The 18648-nt window shown below is 46.4% G+C and overlaps 1 protein-coding gene and 1 long non-coding RNA gene across 3 annotated transcripts in view; one reads left to right on the forward strand and one right to left on the reverse strand.

Moving 5' to 3' along the window:
- The first annotated feature begins 587 nt into the window (after positions 1 to 587).
- The window catches only part of LOC126543490 (probable 4-coumarate--CoA ligase 3), a 39013-nt gene continuing 20952 nt past the window's right edge, over positions 588 to 18648 (forward strand). The window contains exons 1-3 of one of the 2 annotated variants that reach the window (XM_072284840.1): positions 588 to 692; positions 3088 to 3191; positions 11074 to 11276. The gene's annotated coding sequence lies outside the window, so the exon portion shown is untranslated. Of the gene's footprint in view, positions 693 to 2064; positions 3192 to 11073; positions 11277 to 18648 lie in introns of those variants that run through there. The other variant, XM_072284839.1, reaches the window with a different exon arrangement.
- LOC129380641 (uncharacterized) lies at positions 5416 to 9752 on the reverse strand. Its single transcript, XR_008608823.2, has 4 exons — positions 9606 to 9752; positions 7944 to 8201; positions 6135 to 6166; positions 5416 to 5518 (listed from the first exon to the last, which is right to left on the reverse strand). It is a non-coding gene; the product is annotated as an uncharacterized lncRNA (long non-coding RNA).

Consider the following 18648-nt stretch of genomic DNA (forward strand, 5'->3'; position numbering starts at 1 on the left):
GGACTGTGCTAGCATTCTGGTATTTAAGTAGGTATTTCAATGTTGCTGTGAACTGTTCCGTGATGCCGTGATGTCCTCAATGTAAACAGTTGTCCCGAAACTGTGAGTAATATTGTCTTGGCTGAATACGTTTTCGCTCAAGTAGCAGTTACTGGTTGTTTGTGTGTAATACCCGCTTACAGTCAGATTCCGTAAGCAAATCCTCCTAATCTCATTGTTCTAGCAGAATTACAAAATAACTCGTATAAAAGAAAGTTTGACTTGTCCAAACGGTGCCAAATTGGCACTTGTTGTATGACAGCCTAGAGCAACCCTGCTAGCTACACAATGAGCGTTATGTAGGCAATCAAATAAATACCGTACACTAAGCACGTAGAAGGTTAGTGCCATATGCATAGTGCTGTTCATTTCTCTATACATATAAAGATCCACTTCGTTCACGTGCAAAAGTGTCGCGTGGACGGCACAAGCTGGGCACTAAAGCTTTTCAGTGTAAACATTTCTGATCATTGAATGCCATCTCTGTAGTGAAAATCGCTTAACTGTTTCTAAATCAGCCTTTGTATCACAATTACTTGCAGGTCGATGACAATCTCACCCTCACGCGGGCCGAGGTTCTGGCTTACATGCAGCGTTACGCCATCGGTTTCCTGCAGAATGGCATGCTTCCCGGCGACCATGTCTGCATTCACGTGAATAACAGCGTGGAAAATCTCATAGCCATATACGGTTGCATCCTAGCGGGCGCGACAGTTTTCCTGGCCAGTTCCTTGCTCACCGAAAGTAAGGAGACGGTCCTGAGGCAGTCGTTTTCCTGGCACACGACTTCAGAATTAGATGTCCCCCGGCGAAAACGAACAGCTTTTTTTTTTTTCTAAGTAATCTGCGAGGGTCGGTTCGAACGCGATTTTCCTGAAAGCTCTTGCTTTAAACTGAACAACAGCGATGGCTTGACCCGTACAATATCTGTACCGTGCATCCATTAACAATGCGAATTCGCTCCTTAGCGCAGGTCTCTACTTGCTATCGAATTTAAGTAAAACCCTAGGTTTTCACGTGCCAAAAGCGCGGTCCCATTATGAAGCACATAATGAGGGGCTGTGGAATAAATTTTACCACGCACTGTTGGTAACATGCGCAGAAATTCTACGTACACTAATCTTATTGCATTTAGCCCCCATCGAAATGCGATGGCCGCGGCGGGGATCGAGCCGCTGACCTCGAGCTTAGCAGCATAACGCCATAGTCTGTAAGCTACTGCGGCGGCTGCTTGTAATTAAGAGGTAATCGAGTTGTAATCAAGTGCTATAATGAAAAAATCACCGCGGTCCCTGAGCAAGACAAGGTTTAGAAGATGTTTTGTATTTCATGCGAGCTCCTTGGTCACTGGGACGGAAAAGAGTCCATTCGAAAGCTGCTTGTGCCCTGAGTGGGATTACACAACGGGCAGACATCCCGTTGATGTGCTACCAAAGTTGGTTTCAATCAGAAAAGATTCCAGCAGCAAATCGATGGCCAGTCGATGAACAATTCTTTTATTCTCTTTATTGGCTTCTTGGTGAGCATTACACTAGATTGTAAGTAAACCACGGAAGAGGCTCTGACACAGTTGGTGTGAAATCAACAACGGATGTACGCGCTTGGAAAACTTAAGGAGCCACTCAAACTCGATATCATGTGACATTTAAGGTGTGGGAGGTTTATGGTAAGTGTAGAGTGCTGATTTAATTAGCTTCAGGCATGCGTTTGCTCGTACTTAAAAAGCGTTTACACAAAGAGAGTATCTCCAAAGAAAAAATCCTCGCAAAAATTTTAAACGAATGCCTGCAATAAATTAGCTTTAATTGATTGAGATTATCTTACCCTCAAGACTACCCATCCCGAGTCATTTCGCTTGCAGTGCTGCAAAGACTACTTCCGTATACCTGAGCGCCACTGTCTTCCGTGACTCATGTAATGCCTAAATCTGTACGGTTCGAAGGAGTGCTCCCGCGCAACTTAATTCTACGCTAATTTCTGCTGTTTTGTCAACGCTGCCATCAATGCGAAGTTTAAATGAAGCGCACAAATTTTACTCAACGTGGCAGACTGCTGTGCACCCACAATCCATAACACTGTTTCAAAGCAGGCGAGCACTGGATCACGAGCAAGCTTGAGGCCGAAATTGCGTGCAGCCCTAGCAAACCATAGCTAGCCTGCTGAGTCGGAGAAGTGCCCTGCACTAATACAAAAGGAAAGGTAAAACGTAATGGCATAGCTGTAACAAATCACAATCCTAGGTTATTCCGACCGGTAGCCATCGCCACTCCATTTCCTTTCTGAAATTTATATCGTATGTTCTACCAACGCATCTCACGCAATTAAAGAAGAAGAGTTCCACGAGATATGACGGTGAGACTAACGTTATTTTGTTAACAGTCGCCTTGCGCACACTTATCAGTGTGTCTGCCTTGTTAATTAGCTATGTAGTTAAATTTAGTTGCCTGCAGTTAGATTTGGTTTACATATTTGCGTATAAGCTCGAATGCAAAATTTGCGTCGCGTTCGGAAACATCATGTTGAATAGTTTCCTGCTCGCTACCTTTCCTCTAATAATTTTCCGCTTTTGAATGTTCGGGCGCAAAGCACATAGAAAAATGCCAAGCGAAGTAGGCCCCGCACGTTGGACGTGCAACACAGAAGACCTCACTAAAGTGATTTCAAAATGGCGAGTCTACCCAATGGCTGGCTTCGTGGCCGCGAACAAATGACAAGGCGACCGCGCAGTTGTTGGATGCTGCAACGAGAAAGCATCCGCGTCACGCTGTTCGATAGAGCATTGCGCACCGGCTTAGCGTGACAATATGGAATATCGCTGAAGCGAAGCAAAGAAATAAAAAGCTAAAGTAACGCAACCGCGTTGCTATCTTCAACGTCCTCTTGATGCGTTCGTGCGAATTCTTATTAGGCCTATCAGCGCATCGTTTAACACATTGAGACCAAACGCGGTATCCTCTTGGATCCGATGCAACATATTCAACTGTCAGCTATAATTTAGCCGAAAGTGTAGATTTAGAGAATGAATCGTACTCTATGTGCTATGTGCAGATGAGCTGCGATACGAAGTGGAAGACGGTGACTGCACACACGTCATCACCGACGAGCCGAATGCAGAGAAGGTTAGGAAAGCAGTTGCGGGCTTAAAGCTGAAGGTGAGTCGCAGCGCATTTGCAGTGTTTGTAGGCGTCTATGTACGCTAAGTAAGCATGCAAAAACATCGCACGCCTTGCCCCATTTCCAACGGCGATTTGTCTGTAAAGTTACGGCGCAATAGCCGAGCTTTATATGAATAACATCGAGAGGTAGAAATAGCACCCGATTTTTACAGCGAAGCTGTTTACCTGACGGACCTGTGTGAATGAGCCGTATGCGTCTCCTCATAAAGGGGAGGGGGGCGTATCTGGGCTGTCTCACGTATGTATAGTGAACAAAAAAGATAACGAACGATAGTACGGTGTAGGAGAAAGGAGGGACACGTGATTTCACCGCGTGCATCGCTTACGCAGTGGGGGCTGGCTGCGTCTGCTGTCGTCTGCCCTCGATACAACGGCGTGGCAGTTGTGGCGGGAACACACGGGGATGTGCGCCGAAGTGGCCGCCACGGTGTGTAAGAACCGGATTGTGCATTGCAGAGGTGGACCAATGCGACAGTTCCAACTCCAACAAAATATGGGAAAAGTGGGAAGACCACGAACTGTGCGCATGGCCGAACAACAAGCCGAGTTCGAGGAGAGGAGTTGGCAGCAGAGACGCTACTATAACCAACGACGACTTGCCTCTGCGAAAGTAGAGAATGCGGCCAGTGATGTTGCCTCCGAAGAACATCAGCAACAGCAGATGCGAGAGTCTAATCGTCAATAAACCCACGCATGATACCTGAAGGCATCAATGTTGCCGTATTCGAGACTCTCGTTATGTAATAAAATATAAAAAGGGGGTTAACGTAGGGGCCCGATTTTTATTAGTAATATCATAAGCCAACAAACACCCGGTTACCGGATGCCTTGCCCCAAAAAGATCCCGTTCTCGTGACGCCTGCGGCAGAAAGGATGTTCCACATCCGCCACCAAGGTACGCGAGTGGGGGCGCTGGCTAACGCTCCCAGAGTTCTACTAGGAAACAAAAATACACAAGAAAGTGGATGGGGAAACGTCGCCGCGGTAGCTCAATTAGTAGAGCATCGCACGCGAACTGCGAAGGTTGTGGGATCGTTCCCCACCTGCGTCAAGTTGTTTTTTCATCCACTTTCATTTTCATTAAGTTATCGTTTCTTTAATTCATTTATTAAGCACAAGTAATTTCCCCTATGTTGTCCTTGGTGTCAGTGTTCATTGGCTCCTTATGATATTAATAATAAAAATCGGGTCCCTCGGTTAAGCCCCTTTTCTTCTCGTTCAGGCACTTAAGTCACGCAGTGCGTACATATTATGCAAGTGTGCCGAGAAATCAGGTCATTCAAAAATTATGTTTCTTTCTGATGCATTAAATATACTTTTGGCTCACAAAGAGGCGGAATCAGTACGCATGTGATATGGCTGGACTAACTCTCAGGTTATTTGATTTCCATATTTAGAGCGATAGCTCTACTACTCCAGGTACAAATCCCGGAAAACGCCTGGTTCCATAAATTTTACCTTCAAGCCCAGCCAAGGTCAAACTGTGACAGCCTGCCAGATAAACTGGGACCGCCGGCTGCTGCCTACGCCGCGTGGGTGCCCGTATCTTGAAAGCGATCTGCGATGTGTAGAATGTGCGCCGAGTGCTGGTACCTGCGCATGCGCTGTGCTTTCGACACTTAGTTCCCGTTGCAGCGAGGCCGAGCATGAAGGTGAATTCGCTCGCTGCTGCTGCCGCGCCGAGCAGCGTCTCTGTTCTTTCGCAAAGCAAGCTAAAGCGTGCTATCACTTGACAAACTTGCCTTACCCGCGTTGAACCAGGGCAAATTTTGGAAAAGCACTTCGGTTTGGTAAAACAGGGAATCGCATTGGCAGAGCCTGCAATGCGCAGCCAGATTTGAGCTTGTAAAGCTCCTAATAGCATAGTGGTGGCCCCGAACACGAACATTTGGGCACCTTCCAGTCTGTCCGAAGTCCACGTTGCCGCGCGATAGCGGTATGCTCCACAGCATCGGCTTTAGATCTTATCGTGACAAATTTTGACACTATTGTCTACAGCACAGGTGTTATCATCTCTGATATTAGTGAGCACTGTCCTGTCTTTCTAAATTACAATAACGAACCACTAGATAAAAATTTACGACAGGAGCAGCTGATTATTCAACAAATAACAGCTGAGAGTATTGAATGATTCAAAACGACATAATGAATGAAAGCTGGTCCACTGTAAAGCAGAAGAAAACTGCAAATTATGCTTACGATGACTTCATTAAAATTTTTATTCGTAACTTCGCAAAACATTTTCCTTTCAAAACATTCAAACCTCTAAAAAAGTAAAAAAACCTTGGGCCACCCGTGAGCATCTGAAAATGATAAAAAGTCAAAATATCTGTTATTCATGCTTGCGCACCCGCTCTATGCAAGTGTTGAAAGAATTTAAGAAACTTTGAGATGGACTAAATGCAGAACTCAGACGTGCTAAAGAAGCCTATTATCGTCGATTTTTTGAAAATGCTGGTCGACAACGATGTAACGCCACTTGGAAGCTCATCAATAATATACTTGGGCGCGAAAATAAACATGCTCTGCCTGAATGCTTAACACTTAGCGGTCGCGATTTAACTAGCACATCACTCGCAAACCACTTCAACGACCACCTCTTAAACGCCGTAACTCCATGTAATGAACATGAGGACTTGGCTACAGGACGTGGTAATATGAAGCAAAGCATCTTTCTTGATCCAACAGATAAAAATGAAGTGTATCACACTTTTATGTGCTTAAATAATACTAAATCACTTGATGCCGATAATTTGCAGATCTCTCCTATTAAACACGTCATACATTTCATCACAGAACTTTTTGCACATATCTTTAACCTAATTATCGAATCTGGAGTTTCTCCAGAAGCTATGAAAAGAGGCAGAGTATCAGTCATTTTTAAGGGAGGAGGTCGTAACATAGAAAGTAGTTACAGACCTATTTCTGTCCTTCCTGTCTTCTCTAAGTGCCTAGAAAAAAAGTTTCTTTGTTTGAATTACGCGTTTCTTCAATAAACTTAATGTTCTAACAGATGATCAATTTGGCTTTCGAAGTGGCAGGTCTACTGAAACTGCACTGCTGACACTGAAAAGAAGCTATAGTTCATGGCGTTGAAAAAAATGAATTCACACAGTATTTTTTTAGATTTCGGCAAGGCCTTTGATTCCCTCGACCACAGCATTCTTTTGCAAAAACTAGAATCAAATGGCATTCGTGGTAGTTGCTTATCTTTACTAGAATCTTATCTTCAAAATAGATTCCAGAGTGTACACATTAATAAATGTAGCTCGTCATTTTTACCTATCACTTGCGGTGTGCCGAAAGGGAGTATTCTCTGTCCCCTGATGTTCAGTGTTTATATCAACGATATCCTGAACCTGGGCACAACAGTTAAGTACGTAATATACGCAGATGATTCAACGATACTTATCTCTGACATTAACCTGCCTCATTTAATATCCAAAACTAACGACGTACTTTCGGAGATTTCCTCGTGGTCAAAAATCAATAGACTAAATATTAATCCAAATAAGACTAAAGCTGTTATATTTCATGCTAAAAATAAAATAGTGCCTACTCATCAGCCGTTAATTCTTGATTCACAGCAAATAGATATTGTTGATGCGCATAAAATACATGGGGTTTACTTTTCATCGACCTTAAGTTGGGATGCTCACGTTAACTACCTATGTAGGAAAATCTCATCTGTAACAGGAGTCTTGTCTCACTGCCGTAGTCTGCTGCCACTCAAGGCCATACTTGAAATATATCACGCATTGATTAACTCACATTTAAATTATTGTACGTTGATTTGGGGCCCAACAACAAAAACAAACATAAATAAAATACTTGTTCTACAAACAAGGATAATTCGCTACATTGGAAACATTCAAGGCCCGGGAACCACTTGCAAATCGTTTGAAAGGTTCAGTATAGTTCGGGTTGACAACATTTACTCATACGTTTGTTGAACACACTCTACTTTTCAAATAGAGAACTCTCGCACTTTATTACAGCATTATCATGTCTAGAGCGTCGTGTTATTACAGCACCTACAAGAAACACCCATATATGGTCCATACCTCGATTTCGTACAACTTATAAGTATAAAATTTTGGCATACAACGTCCCAACAACACTAAACACATGTGAAAACACAACCAGTTGCAGTAAAAAACAGTTACGTTCTTTCTTTTTGTTCTATTGTTTGCTAGTAAAAGATTCAGTATCTATAAATATCTACTATATATAATATATGTGCTGCTTGCAAATCAGTCATTCAAAGCATAAAATTTTTTTCGCAGCATTTTTAGTGTGTTTGTGTGAGTGATAAATATGTGGTACTATGTGTTGAAATTTGCATATGTATTTTTATGTGCATCGCATTTCAATTGTATTTGTCTGATTTATTCATATGTTATATTATGCATTGTAATCTGTACGTTTTTCATTTTTGCATTTGTAACGGCCTATCTTAGTCCTTTACCTGTGCACCTTGTATAACCGCTGCCATGTAACGGTCACCTGGGCCCCGTTAAGCCGTTTTTTACGGCTTCTAGCCCAGCGAACCTTCCAGCATATTGTCTGAGAAATAAACATGAACTTTAACTTGAAACACGCCTACTCAACACTGGACGAACTGCCGCGCGCGCATGATCCGACACGGTGTTGTTGACACCTGCCGACGTTTATTGAACAGATTACACAATAACTTAAATGATTTCTGGCAGAAAAGACAACTCGTACCTGACATTTATTAGAGATTTCCTCCAGTCCATGTCCCATCCAGTGTGCATAGGGAATAACGTCTAACTTGTCTTTCTTTTTTTACAGCGAAGCGGCTAAGGGCTAGTTCCACCCGATTCGTGTCCACGTGTAGACACACAACTATCGTCATCAGGATTCGCTCTAGCGTAGCCGTCTTGTTCCACAGCTGGCTCGTTGGCGTCTTCCGGCGCTACCGTACATGGGGCCATTCCGAAGCTAGTGCAATACCGGACCGACCTGCGCCGAAGGTGAAGCAGGCATTAAAGGGAAACTGAAGAGTCTGTCGAATTCAATAACACGTTCATAAACGGATGCGGGAACCTTATAAACCATGCAGGTAAAATTTTGGGCGGGATTTTTCACTTAGGAGCGACGTAATCGCCGGTTAAAATTGCACTGTCGCTCCGCCCCCCGTCGAGCGCCGCGCGCTGCTGCTGACGCTGACGATGCGAGCGGAGACCGGAAACCGCGGCGTAGTGACGTCAGCACTTGTGTTCCGCTCCTTCACAGTCTCCGCGACCGTGCTTGACCGCGCTTGTTTCTGCGTACGTGCCGTCATAATCTGCTTCGCTCGACCCTGCATTCCTTGTTTGTGTGTATGTAGAGTGGTATTTGACGTGCGCAGAATTAATTGAGGTGGTGGGCTGATCATGCCGGCGTTCTGTGCAGCCTGCAGTTGCGCGAACACCAGCGGCCGCGACGATCTTCTATTGCTTCCCGCAAGACAAGAAGCTTGCAGCTTAGTGGGAGGCTGCTGTGGATCGAAAGAATATTAAGCGCTCAAGAACAACAGCACTGTGCCCTAACCAGTTCCGTGACGACGATTACTACCAGAGTTGATCAATAATGCGTGAATGAGTGAGAGTACGACTTGCTGCTAGCAGGCTTTCTAAACGCAGTGCGAAAAGGTCGGGGCAACGAACGCACAAACGCGAGACGGGTGTGGGCGGACGGATGGTAACTGGTCATGGAAGACCTTATGAATATGCGAACTCGTCCAAACCAGGATTTTGATTTACTGCTAGCTCCTTCGTGTTAGCACGCTGAACGGAAGGTACATGTTTATCTCCCACCCTTGACGCAGGTTTCGTCGCAAACTGCCGTTAATATTCTATACGCACGTGTGTTGTGAAACAGCCTACATGCAGCTACCATAACGCAGCGCAAGTGTAAAGTTTGCAGGTGTTTGAAAGCCGGCGCACGCCAGGCCGCTACGCTACCGCTCGCGCACAGAGAGAAACCGGCTGTGTCGCCTAGCCGACGGAATCCGCCGCCTTTTCGGCTCCGAACGAGTAGCGTGCAGATGGTGCGCTAATGAAGGTCACTACACGTCCTACAAGAGCCGGAAAACTTTTGCCGCATGTAAACCGTCTGTGTAGATTGCCGACAGCTTTGGGGCAGTGCACAAATGCCGACTATCGCATCCCTGTTTACGTTCCACGAGGAGGCATGCAGGAACATAACGGTACAGTTGTTTGCCCGGAAACTAACACACTGGACCGCTAAATACAGCTTTGCAAAAAACATACTCGCCAAAGAACATTTCTAACACGAGGAGATGCTAACACTTCGCTTTCGTTCGCGTTGAAAGCACTGCTTGCTACCAGCATCTTTTGCTTCTTGGAGAGGCCGGCTACGTACCTGTAGGGAGCAACGCCGAACTCCTGAGAGAAACGCAAGCTCTCGAAATTTACTATTACCGTCTCACCAAACCACAGCGCCAAACCACCTTGCACCGTGCTTCATGTGTGGCGGCAGCGGTCGGTCCGGACGAACGCCATTGCTGACGTCACGAAGCGCCCGACCAATCACAGGCGGAAACGAGGCGCGCGAGCTGCCCCGAGTCTGTTGCTGTACTTTCCGTCGAAACAAAATCTATTTGCGCTTTCTTTCGCTCAATTTCGATGCGATGTTCGAATTCGGAGGGTTGAAAACCATTACACACAGCTCTTCACTCATTTTTTTTCTGGAAAACTTTTCAGCTTCCCTTTATGTATGGGGGATACGTGCGCCGATTCCGAAGACAGTGCAATGCCGGGCCAACCCGCGGCGGAGTGCAGTTCGCATTAGGGGCCCACTTACACAGCTTCGCTGGCCGTCCTTCTTCGCAAAGTGGAAGGGCACTGAGTTTTTTGATGCGAAAGCATGAAATGGCCCATTGAATAAAAAAGCCGGTGCCTATGCGAAACGGCACCTAAATTCTCACTGCACTCGACGCCTCCTCACGTGCGCTCCTCGACGAAGCAAAGCGGGCGGAGCAGAACAGCTGCTGCCGTTCCAGGTGTTGCGTGAGGGGAGAGGGCATCGCCGCGACGGCAAGTCACCGTTGCTGTCCCTGCCGGAAGCCTGTGTTATCCACGCGTTCCTTGTCCGCACCAGCTCTTGCCTCCGTTCTAACTTCGCCTCGGTAAACGCAAGGGACCTTGCTAGTACGCCAGCACACTTGAAATACATCTAGACCTGTCATTTTCTTCTACCTGCCCTGTAACAGGTCTAATTGTAGCTATCGTTCCAAGGGCATTCAAATTAGGTCGCATGAAAAACTTTGGTCCTAGATTGAAAACGGCCAAGTGATTCTCTGGGGCAGTGATACACGTCACTTTGAGCACTGTGCTTGTTGGAATCGGTGTTTTCTTTCTCGAGGGTGGGCCACGCCGGAAGTTGCTCGAAAGAAATCAAACGTAGACCGCCTCGTCCTGGACAACTCGATGTACAAACGACATTGTCGTTGCCTTCCTTTCTGGAAAGCGCCTTTCGCCCTGAGGCATTCGATGAGCAGCCTCTTCCATTCTGAACGCAGGGCCCTGCTCATTATTCTGGTATGGCCTACCGCAGGGCGAAACCATCCATACTGTCTGTGTCGCGCTGAACATATGCATAGAAGTATTAACCTAGCAACTCGCTCTATTTGCTGTGTTGATTGAGGTGTAGGTTGTTCGGCAAGGACCTCCATAAGGTATGCCGTTACATGAGGCTGCATCACCTCAAAGACCGGTCTTTTGTTATAGCATATCGCCTTCCAGATAGAGTACTACGATCATGCAGTAAGAATTCCTATTAGTTTGGGAAGGTCATGAAAAAGGCCTTTTGAATTTACTTTTCCATTCAGGGACGATTCACCGTGGGACAAGCAGCCGACTTTGTCTCTACCTCCGAATTTTCGAAAATCGATGAAGAAAAGTTCCGCGAATGCGCCGTCGCCGATCCCAAAAACACCGTTCTTGCTGTGTGCTACACATCGGGAACCACTGGCTTGCCCAAGGGCGCTGAGGTGACTCACTTCAGTTACGTGGCGTGCTTCTACACAGCCAGGTAAATAATAGTCGCTTTAACAGGTCAATGCTTTTCTTAGTTTTATTGAAAGATTGTGTAAGGGCTGTTCGTTATTACGCAAATCATGGTTTTCTGCAAAGTTTAGTCAGCCAAAGAGGTGAAGTCAGCTTCTTTAAATTACTGTAAGATAGCGTGACTAACCTCCAACGTCGTTGTAGCTGCTCTGTCTGAGCACACCTCTCCTGCGGCTCGCCGAAATTTTTTAGTCGAGATCATGCGCCTAGTAATATACGATAATGCTGCTGCTACGATTTTCAAACGTGTACTGCTTGTCGGTTGAAAAGCAAGCAGTGAATTTTAAAATATTTTTGTCAACACGAGGAAGAACAAAAGACAGTTATGACTAGAGACCGGAACTTTAGGCTAATTATATATTTTCTTTCTTACGCCCTTATTGTGCCTATTCAACGCAAAAGAACGGGTTATGGGCCTAGAAACAATTGATAGGCATTGTTATTGGTGTCTATACATACCTATATTCATGTTGGTGCCTATATTGGATTTTCAGAGCCTAAAAATGAATTTTTCCTTGCTTCATGGTGAACTTTATTTGTTTACAATGTTATTACCCGGGGGCGCACTCGGCTGTATATAGCTGATTATTACCAAAAACACTGCCAGCGTAACCTATTTCAGAACATTACAGTGATATTGTTTGTCTGCAAACTTCTGTTTGTGGAACAGCGGCTTACCGGAGGTGTAATAACTTGAGTAGCCGGATATTAAAGAGCAGTTATTGCAGTAACCAGGTGTATTACCCTTTTCTACTGCTGCCATTCTCCGGCAGCGGGAAAATCGTGGATACCTAACCTTCTTAAACGTTTATTTCTCAAAAAAGAGCACTCGCGGAACAGGAAAGCGTGTCGTTGTTAGACGGAGCGTTGCAAAATGCCGCTACAAGCATTCGTGCTGTCGTACACCTGTCCGGTAACCCTCGAACGCTGAGAATATTGTGGTCCAGGTAGAACTTCCTAATCACAGATTCGCAACAGATGGGAGTATGGTTGTTAGAAGGGCTCCAACTGGGCTACGAGACAATGCGCTTGAAGGCACCGTAGCTTATTCTAGCGCTAAATTCATGTTTACAGACGGCATTATCGACAAGCTTAAGGCTTGGCCACAACTTTGACCCAGACTGTAGAGCTCATTTCGGACGCTCAGAGAAAGTTCACCATAACCCAATGTACCTCTTGCTAATAGAGTCAGTTTGAAATGTTTTAGGAATAAGGGGTGCCGACGGGGCTACACCTCGGCACGCCACGGTTAGAACACCTCTTCGCTTCAACCGCAGCCTGGTACAAGCTCGAGGAAACAACGGACGACCACCTGATGTAAATTTGGAAAGCAGTTATTACTATTACAACTGAAACTTCGAGCAGGCCAGTCAGCTATAGTTTACACCACTGGGGTATTCCTCGAAGAGAATAATAGCCTGAAAAGCACTGCCTACGTACCAGCTGAGAATATCCTGCTTGCTGCGTCCTATTCCACGGCAAAAACGTGGTTGACTCACCACGTACAGGAAAATTGGAGTGGCGGCGAAGCCTTCTGCAGTCACTGCTTGCTGATGCCGAAAGATTCTCATGCCGTGTCGGAGGCACTTCACGTGACACGCCCGTTGGGGCTGATAGCACTTGCGATTCCCGTGCTCTGCCCGCGAAAGGAAGGCTTCCTCCCTCTCCCAAAACATGCTTGTGCTTGGGACAGGCGGGACGTTTGCCGCGCGTGCGATCGTCATGGGACACGAGGATTCCCCCAACGTCAATCTCTCTCGGGCAAAAATCCCGAGATTTCAATACAGAAAGAACTGTCAAAGGCCCTGACTATCCAACATTCTGCGATTCTGTTTACGGCATTGGATCATCAAAAGTTCCGAAGTACAAATCTGGGTTGCAAACTACCGTGGATGTTGAGCGTTCTATTTCTACAAACGAATGCTTTATGAAATTCGAAAATATTGAGATGGTACTTGTTTCTCACTGCCACCTCAACTTTTCTCTTAGTGTCTAATCACAGGAAACTTGAGATACATCTAGTAATCTACACAATGTGCCTCATTCCATTTTATCAAAAACCTAAGATTACGTACACGAAACTGGGTTTTAGTGCGCTGTGTTCCTAACAAAAAACATTCCTTCTGAGGTGCACGAACAAGAGCAAGTTTTGTTCAATATATTGGCACTGCTTTTTGGCTTCCTAGTTTTTGGCGTTTTTTTCGACGTTTCGTCAACGAGCATTGTAGAAGACGTCAGACGACTCGCCAAGATATCTGTCCTACAGGAGGCCGGGGGAGGGAGAGGGGGTGGCTTCCCCTTCCGTCGCTTCGATAGGAGCCTGCACAAGAGCCCGATCTGGTAGCAGCGATAGCTCCGTCATGACTACGCCAGACCTGACGCCGTGCCAGAGACAGCCAACTGACTCTGAGAGCAACCATGCACGTAAGCGATACGAGGCTGCAGAAACAGACGACGAGTCCACGCTTATTGTTGATTGTGATATAGCGGACATCATCGATCTCCACCATCACGGCTTCAGCCTTGTGCGCTACGGCAAAAAGAGGACCGTCGGAATCCCAGTGATAACTCCATCTGTCGCAGAAGAATTTGACAAGAAAAAAATTACATCTCAGTAATCTGTCTGCAGGCACTGAATTCGTCGCGCATCGACACTTAGTAGTCGATTTACTTCTCTAGTGGCGTGGCTTTTGAATGTCCAGACACAAGGACTTATGAACACCCTTCTTAGTTGCAAGTCAGACTCGGGGATTGCTGTATCAGCCGGATCGGCCAACTCTTATCTGCAGAACACTTGTATTATTAGAGGAGCGCCGAAGCGGTAGACTTACGAGAAACTGTTGTTTCTCGTCAGTCTACGACGTATCCAAATTTCTGAGTCGGAATAGGAGTCCAGGTGAACCAACGCCGTAGTTCTCGCGTTTGCTCCAAACACGGCCCATCCAAGGGAAGATCAACTTTGGCTTCACAAAACATAAGACCATTGGTTGCGTAGAGACACCATCTCGATGCTTCAAATGTCAGCGCTACGGACATGCGGCCAAGTACTACCGTGGTGAGCAGCGATGTAAGAGATGCGGAGGATCAGATGATTTCAAAGCATGCAAGCGCAGCGGGAACTATCTTTGTGCAAATTGTATTGGTGCCCAACCGGCTAGTTATAGCAAGCGTCCTACGTTGGCAGGGGCAATACAGCGAAAGAAAACACTTATTTTGGGAACAAAGGTAAGTGATGAGAACAAGACGAAATAAAAGATGGAAAGCCGCGCAGAGTCAATCAATGGAAGCTCGAAGACAGATACTGAATTCCCAAGCTTGAAGCCTATATCAGAAACCCAGGACACAGTGGCCACATAGTGCAGCGGACCGAGGTCCTGTATACGGTAAGACTGCTGAACAACCGGAACAACGGAGTTATGTGTGTGCACGGCAGTGACCACATTCGCGCTGCGGTAAAACAGCAACGCCACAGGACGACTGTGGACAGGTGCTATGTACTCTGTTCAAAGCCCTGCGATCACACATAAAGAAGATGCCGGCTAGCTCCACAAAGGACGTGCTAGAAGTAGTCCTGGCTCTAGAGTCTGATTCTGAGCTCTGCCTCCTCGTAAAACACCTAGCAAGATGGACGGGGTCAGGACACAATGTTCACCGTCTCGTCCAAAAGTGCTTCCTCTTTACGATGGAACTGTGCGGGTCTTGTGTGTCATTTACCTGATCTGACGATGAGCAAGACGTGAACAAGGTTTCCATCTCGCGCATTCCCCGTGTTTTCCCTGGATTTACCTGATCTGTCACTTTTCCTACGTAACATGTCTGTGCCAATATCGGCCCTGTCCGAGGCTGGCCTTCCAAATTCCAGAGCAATTGTTGCTTACGTCACACATGGAAACTGGAGTATTCCGACGTTTCCGAACGGAAGCGTCATGCTATATGTCAGACGTGAAATACCTGATTTCGTCCTACCAGTTCAATGCCTCTGCAGCAGGGCTTTGGAAGTCGCTGCTGTGCAGGTGTGGTTAGGAAAATGAAGCCTCGACATGGCGTCCGTATCTGTGAGCGCTAATCAGAAGGTCCCGATGGGAGAGATCAGAAGAGATCTCTTCAGCCGCTTCCCTGCTCCGAGGGTTATATGTGGGAACGTTAATGCGCACCATACTCTCTGGGGTGACAAAGTGATTGATGTTAGTGGGAAAAACAAATTGTCAGTGATTTGGATACTGAGAGACCCTATGCGGTGTGGTTGGAACGTGTAGGCAACTGCCGCGTCCACATTTTTATGCAGCACTGAACATGCGTAGAGCTATAGGATTACGCTGGTCGAGACGGAGGACAAATGCGGACCTACCCTAGACATCGAGGATATAACATGCAACTTAAGTGTACCACGACTGCAGTCAAAAGCCCCGTTTGCATGAATGCGACAGTGGCGCATCGCATTTCCAAGCACATTTGGGAAAGGCGATGCGACGCCGTTTACATGTAGCGCATTAACTCTCGCGAGAACGTAGCGCCACATGGTGTCGTATAAAGGAAGTACAGCCGACTTCCGGTGTAAATGGTTTCCGGTAGCGGGCCGAGTGCACGTTGGTGGCTGAGTGCCGAGAAATAGTTTTGCGTAGAGCACGCTGCGGCGAGCGAAGTTGCCGTGGGGGACGCCATTTTGCTTCTGCTTCGGCCGTTGGTGTCTCGCAGCTTCACCGGCGCGGCAGTCCCGCAGCTAATTCCTTCCTATAGTTCCTAAGGCGACGATGCTGCGTTTACATTCTCCGCGAGAGTCGACTCGCGCCCGTAAATCTACCCTCGCCTGACACAATACGGCTTACTCGAACCACCTCCAAGTATACATAGATGACTCTGTCAAAGTAGACGAAGATCGCGGCGCAGCTGCATTCTATATTCCCTCTCTAAGATATGCGTGGTCTGGCTGTCTGGACTGTATAGCTTCTTCGACAGTCGTGGAAGGCGTGGCAATAGCTGCTGCTCTGCGCAAACTAAACAGATTGCCTCCACAAAATGTGGTCCTCCTTACAGACTCAAAGGCCGCGTTGAAACAACTCTACCATGGCCTACCACCCAGCAAGTTTCCACGCAAATCACTAGCTCTCGTGAAAGAACTCGGTAACAAAGGCCTCACGGTAAAATTTCAGTACATTCCCTACTTCATTGGCATTGCTGGCAGAGGAAAAGCTGATGCTCTTGCGTACGCAGCACTCCGTCATCCTCCCAAAGTCAAGGGCCCGAAGAGCAATCAAGAAATCTGACATTCGAAACCACTGTAGGTCGCTTTCGTTTCCACCACGTATGCCATGCGTAACCAAGGAATTTCTTCCAGAGGAAGCCTCACTTATACAAGTGTGTTTGTTTGTTTGCGCACAAAAAGTTTTAAGATGAATCTGTTCCAACTAGGCCTACTCGCAGTTATGCTTGAATAAGGACAGGGTCTGCTAGTACACCAGCATAGGTTTTTAGCAGTGGGTGCATCAATTCACAGAGCTGTACGACATACGACGAGACCAGAGACATTGAACACTCTCTGTTGTCGTGTCCGAAATTCCGAGACGAAAGGGACGCTGTCCTGAAAAATCTGGAACAAAAGGACCTTCCACATACGTGTCTGCAACACCTTGTGTTCCCCGAAGGACCACTTATTGCCCGCAAAGAAACTTCACGTCTCCTTATTGGATTCTTAAGAAAGACTGGTCTGATGTACATGTAGTAAAACACCACAGTGATTTTATAGGAGACGCTCGGGAGGAGCAATTGCTGCTCTTGATCGCTTGGCTAAACCCGCCTGTTGCTACACCACCGCAGCTACCACCACCACAGGTGCACAGTGGAAGTTTTGAATACCCGTTTTGGTGCCGTGGTGGCTTTGGCATTGCCCTGCGAATACCGAGGGCGCAGGGTCATATCCCGACCCTGGCGGCTCCATTTTATTGAGGGTGAATGGCTCGTGTACCGTGCAGTGGGTGCAGGTTTAAGTATACCAGGTGGTCCAAATTGTTTGAGGGTCACTACGGCATGCCTCATAATCACACGGTGGTTCTTGCGCGTAACACCCCAGACTTTAACTTTTCAAGTTCTTATCATTTGAGCTTATTCATGCCTAAAAGACAGCGGTTGGCGCCTATATATGCTATTAATTAAAAATCTAGTGTCTTTTATAGAAGCCCGGAAAATGCTATCTTTAGTGCCTAGACATCCGGTCTCTAGTTATGACGGTGATGGAGTTTAGCGACACTTTTTTCATTAAACATAGAATTCGAATGCATAGATGTATACCGTCACCGTGCGCTGATGATCGCTGCAAGTTGTTACCCCACATTTCGTAATAAGTACCTAAGTTTCATGTAGTTATGTAATGACAGCTAAGTTTGTTCTGTTCTTATTCGTTTCTGACCGATTGCACGTCTTTTCCCTTACTAACTTATGAGGCGCGGCGAAACAAGGATATAAAATACATAACTGCAATAGCTCAGAACGGCCAACTGAATCACACCGCCCAGATAATTCTTTTTGTAGCACCAGATATAAGTGCAGAATATCAGCGACGGCTTCGACAAGCAAGCATGGTGTCCAGAAGCATTTACAGAAGCCGGACTAGCTGAAACATTGTGCAATCATAGTTTGAGTTACATGGGAAAAGAGCAGGGTTCCTGGTAGCCTAACGCCTATAGATTACGTCGTTAACGATTGTTGAGTTTGAGTTCGCGGGCTTGATCCAGACCGCGGCAGCCACATTTCGAATGGGGGAAATGGAAGAGCGCTCGTGTACCAAGATTTAGCTGCTTGTCTAAGAAACGCATGTGGTCAAAATTATTTTCAAGACTCCCGCCCCTTCCCCCCCAACGCCGTGCCTCACAATTATGTTATGGCTATGGCTTGTAAAACATAATATTTCATTTATTTTCCAGCGCTGTCATTATTCCGTCTACAAACGTTCTTATCTGCAAGCACAAATTATTCGTTTAAAAAATTATGGGGTTTTACGTGCTAAAACCACTTTCTGATTATGAGGCACGCCGTATGGGAGGACTCCGGAAATTTCAACCACTTGGGGATCTTTAACGTGCACCTAAATCTAAGTAGACGGGTGTTTTCGCATTTCGCCTCCATCGAAATGCGGTCGCCATGGCCGAATTATTCCTTGAGTTGGTCCTTTATAGCAACGTTAATTACAGCACTCTTCATGGGTACCAGACGCTTGTTCCGGTTCATGAAATACTGATAAACTACGCTGTTTATAGTTGCTATGCATTGGCTGTCTTTGAGCAGCGAAGCATTAATACCTGCCACGTCGGCTCAGTTTCTACAGTCAATCGAGCCTGAACGAC

The sequence above is a fragment of the Dermacentor andersoni genome, chromosome 10, assembly GCF_023375885.2.
Source record: "Dermacentor andersoni chromosome 10, qqDerAnde1_hic_scaffold, whole genome shotgun sequence".
In the NCBI taxonomy this organism is placed as follows: Eukaryota; Metazoa; Arthropoda; class Arachnida; order Ixodida; family Ixodidae; genus Dermacentor; species Dermacentor andersoni.